Here is a 5,477-nt window from a genome sequence, read left to right as displayed (position 1 = left end):
TTACACAAATATCGGTGTATCGCATCTTTCAGTTCCGTCAAATTATTTAGATTATTAATATAAAATGCTTTTGAGGTAAACACACAGAACATTCTTTGTAACACGTTTCAAGAACGATTAAACACATTTTAAACAGGTGCCTTCATGTCCTATTTTGCTTAATAGTATTGCATACAGCGCCATTTCACCCATGGTAGTGAGTTTTTGAACTTTTTTGACAGAAAAGAAATTCCTATGAATTCCTTTAAATTATTACCAAGTTTGATAATATTTGGTCCTGTGGTTTTCCTATTATGACCATTTGAAAATAAAACTTCAATTAAAACTAACCTGTACTTTTGCATTGTTACCAAACCAGCATTACACGCCATGTTGCTGCAATACCCCGGAAGTTTCTTCGTGTTACCATTGAAAACATTATCAAGCGCTTTTACCTAATTGATGTCAATGGTACACATGCTGAAAACATTTTGTAATTGAATAAATTTTAATTATTGTGACCGATTTTTTGTCTTTCTTTAGGCGCTACGATTCCCCCCTAAAGGTGAAAATTTGATCTACTTTTTTTTATTTATTTCAGAAGTCTTTACCCCGTAGTCCATATAACATTTATACTAAGTTTCACCAAAATCCGACTGGCAGAACAGATTTTAGAAGAGTCTGAATAGAGTCACTTTAATTATAACCACCCTACATGTATGTAATCAATATTTTTAAAGTGAAATTATCTCTTGTAACTTATTTGCAAGAACTTTTTATCGAAAATAGTAAATTTAATTTGGTGAGTAAATTGTAATAAAACTACAACATTTTTTTGAAGATTTTATAAAAATTGTATAATTTTTCAATTTTGAAAATTAATTTTATGAATTTCAAATGTGACATTTTTATATTTTCTTTTTCAATTCTTACTATTAGTTCACACTCTCCCTATATTTATATATCTTGTTCAAATTTTCAATCGTTCATAAAATACTTTTTATTCATCCACTCTAGTTCAAATACATTTTTTAAAACTTGTAGTGGATAACACTTGATATTTATACAGATTTTTCAAATATTCATTCATTAATTAACTTAAATAATTCATAACTTCAAAAAATGAATGACAATTATTTATAAAGGACTTTCTGCAATATAGTGTAAAAAGAAATTTGGCTTGCAATGGCAAAGTTGGTTGAGCGTCGGAGTAGAATCTTCATGCATTCGGATCGAATCTCGTCGAAGCATAAAATTTCTTTATGTGATTTTCAAATAATTTTTAATATTTTAAATAGTGTTTTAGCAATGTGTAATGAAAATTGAAATCAACAGGCAGTAGCTCAATCGGTAAAATGCAATGATTTCAGTATTTTTCACGTGAAGGTGAAGAATGCGAGTTCAGTTGTTGCGAAAATCAATAACTTTTTGATAAATTTTTGCCTAAGTAGGAATTGATTTTTTTTAACAAATTTATATTACTTGTTTTATATAAACTCTATATTATTTTTTTAAAAAACATAATTTATTTGAATTAACTTAAGTCGTATGATAATTTTACTATTGATTCTAAACTGCAAATTATTTTTTGACTTAATTAAAACAACATTAAAGGTCATTATTAAGTGATATTTCTTCAAATGCAAAAAATTTAAATTATCGTGCCATTTCATTTAAGATTTTATACTAAATAATAATAGCATTTTTTTTTAATAATTTGAAAAAAAAACTTTAATTTAAAAATATGAGACACAGTGCCTATTTATATATGTATTTACGCATATATAAATAGGAATTAATGATATTACCTGTATATTTCTCCCCAAACAATTACCACTGAAATGCAAAATTATATGCAAATGCAATATCATTACATATAATTTTGTTTATGTATGATATGTAATGAATTGCATATCATACTGCAATTCAATGTAAAGGTAACATCATATTTAATTCAAAGAGCTTATTTATTCGTGTTATAAGTCATGGAAACAGATCATACCATAAAGTTTTCATAGTAAATAATAATAATAAAAATCTTGTAAACCAATTACTAGACATAAATTCATTCATCGATTCTAAACCAATGGACAACAACATTCTAAAACAATGGAAATCCACAAAATTTTCTATTGATTTAAAGCTCAAAATTATTTTGAAGTTTATTACCAGTTATGTATACTCAAAAATATCGAACGGCTACTTTGGTAATGAATAATTAAATTAATTTGAAATGAAACCTAACTGCAAAATTCTGTAGAATTAAATAAAACTATCAAATATTTATGCGGATTAATATTTACTTTTGAAAATAAAATAAAATCATTCTATGATTGATAATATATTAAAAGTGAAATTCTGTTCTTTTGGAAGTAACAATGTTCTATAGACTGATTACCTTAGATAAAATCAATACAAAGCAACCATAATTTTTATTTCTTTCAAAGCACTATTTTAATAGTTATCTTGTAATGAGTAAAAATAATTTACTTCAGATAAAATATAGGAAACCAGTAATGTTGGATTCTCTTTCATACTGAACAACACTTATGTGACTTAATCTCCATCTTGAAATCATCACAAATCAGCAAATGAATCCAGAAAATAACTGATCAGATTTTGATCACTCTAATTGTGCCAATGAAAAGTTAGTGCAAAACAAGGGAAATTTGATAACTCGTTTGAATGTCAAAGTATTAATTTGACCACTGAACAGTAAATAATTATAACATGATGCTTCACTTTGGTTAGCAAATGTGGATAAAAATGTGAAGTTCACATTACATTCAGATTTTTAATGTTTTCAGGTACACTTTTATAGAGTTTTGTTGTCTTATATTTCAAATATAGAAGTAAATCATGAAATATTTAGATTGCTTTATTTAGATGCTTAGCATAGAAAGAAGATACACAATCTAGATGAAATATAAATAACAAAAGTGAAAGTAAGTTTTAACTACTCTTGGAAATTGCCAAATTGGATTTTAACATTATAACTTTAATTTAAAAAAAAAACTAGGATAACACCAAATTAAAGAATTATTCACTATGTATTTGTCACTAATAGTGACAATACTTAATGTGATAAATAAATTTGACATATTCCTTGTAAAATATTAAGTAATACCATACACCTATACTAGTTACCTTTAAAGATTTATTTTGGACATGTATTTTAATAATGAAAAATATATGCATTATTTCAGTATTCTTTATTATATATTGTCAATTGTAATCAAGAAATTTTGGGAAAAAAAAAAGGGTAAATGCTACTGATCTGGTCCCATTAAGAGAAAAATTTAAATTAAAATTTCATTAGGGATGGCTGATTAAATTTTACTGAATCATGTCCACACAATTCTGTCGTAAATTTCACTGGCTTTCTGTTGGTTATGAAAATTTTCTTTAGAATGTTTATTGATTGTGAATTTAGAGTAACAATTTTGACTACTTTTCAAAATTCTTAAAAATAATTAATCTAGATATGAAATTAGAACAGAATAATAAATATTAGATACAAAGTAATTTCTTTTAGAATTAACATTTATTTTTTAGTGGCTATGGATGAAAAAACCTTACAAAAAAAATTGTTCCTTGACAAAAAGCTTAATATTTGTGGTTATAGAACACATTCTTTATATATGAAATATTTTTACAAATCTCCTATTATGTGAAAATTTACTAAATAAATTGTAAATGCTACAAAAAGGTTTGCTTAAAGTGTAGGAATATACATATTAATATCAAGTCACTGGAAAATTCCAGAACAAACTAAACCAATGTGGCAGATATTGGTACAATGATCAAAAATGAATAATCTACCTTACTTCTAATACTATCTTTGTCTACTACCACTACCTAATTTCTCATTATACTTTTGAAGAAAAATATATTATTTTATTTTTAACTCCTTAAATTTCCAGTTATTTTTATCTAATAATATGTTTCATTCTGGGAAAGAAAGTTATAAAGCAATTTGGCTGATTTTATATCTAAATTTTAAAAGTTGAGTAATATATATCTAATGTTTTTATTTAATTTTTTCATTTTATATATTCTTATATATTGGAACTTATATTTTTAATTTAAGATTTTTATGAATACATAAACAGTAATGATATGACCATTATATTTGTTTGAATTAGATGAAATATAAAGTTAAGTAACATAATCAATTACAGTATATACAGTTATTACATAAAATTTTAAATTGATTAATATGAATAATGAAATGTGAAATAAAAAAAATACACATTTTAATACTCAACACATATCAATCAATCTTAAATACTCAACACATATTTACAAAGAAATTTCTCTTCAATATTCTAAGAATATCTGATATATATGACACCTATTAATTTTTTTTACTCCAATTATAATTTAAATAGCTATGAAATTTATAATTATCTATAAGGATTAAAAATATCTGAAAAATGAGGCAACTATTTATAACCAAAATTTATTTGTTCTAATATATTTAGTTTATAAATTAGTGCAAAATAAAAAATTTACATATAATGTAAGTAATTTATGACTTATGTAAATTTCATATATGTTTGTACTCATTACATAGAGAAAGAAATTCTAGATAACATAATCTTAAAATTGAAGTTCCATTTATAGACAACCAAAAGGGGAAAAAATAAGATTATATCTACAGAAAATAACTCAATCTTGCTAATAAGAGATTTTATAAATTGACGTATAAAATATTTTGTTGTAAATCCATTGGTCAAGTCATCTTCAAATTATCATTACTCTGTAATGATTTATTGATTTTTAGGTAAAGATTGATTTTATGATATAATAATTAGAAAAAGGTTTTGGCAATGAAAAATACAAATTAATTGGTTGTAAAATTATTAAATATCATAAATTGAAATTATTAATAATATTTAAAATATAGCATTACTCACTTTTACATGTGAAAAATATTCTTTAAATTTTTATAGATTACAATTTTTTACTATTTAGGAAGTTGGCAAACAGTAAATAATAAAAAAATGTATTAACTTCTAGTTAAAATTCATAAATATAATAAAAAAATATATATAATTTTTTACTATTTTCAAATACAAATGTTAAACATTCAAAATTTATACCTACATTTTAAATCAAGGTTGTTGTTTTTGTCATTTTGTACTTCATTTATTCCATTATCATCATAAATTGAAATTATCAATAATTTTTAAAATATAACTTTATTCACTTTGATATGTCAATAATATTCTTGACATTTTTGTAAAATAGATATTTGCCTTTGTAAGCAGTTGGTAATCTGTAAAAATCATTAAAAAAACATGTATTAACTTATAATGAGAGCACATAAATATAATAAATAAAATATAATTATATGTTTTTACAGTATTTTCAAATGCAAATTTTAAATATTTAAAATTTTATACTTAAATTACAATTTTTTTTGTATTATGTTTATTTTATATTCTTCATCAGATTTTATACAATTTTTTCCCCAAAATATAAAATTTAATTAA

This window comes from Argiope bruennichi, chromosome 7 (assembly GCF_947563725.1).
Source record: "Argiope bruennichi chromosome 7, qqArgBrue1.1, whole genome shotgun sequence".
NCBI lineage: Eukaryota > Metazoa > Arthropoda > Arachnida > Araneae > Araneidae > Argiope > Argiope bruennichi.
The sequence above is the reverse complement of the archived record's forward strand: the minus strand, read 5'-3'. Positions refer to the sequence as shown.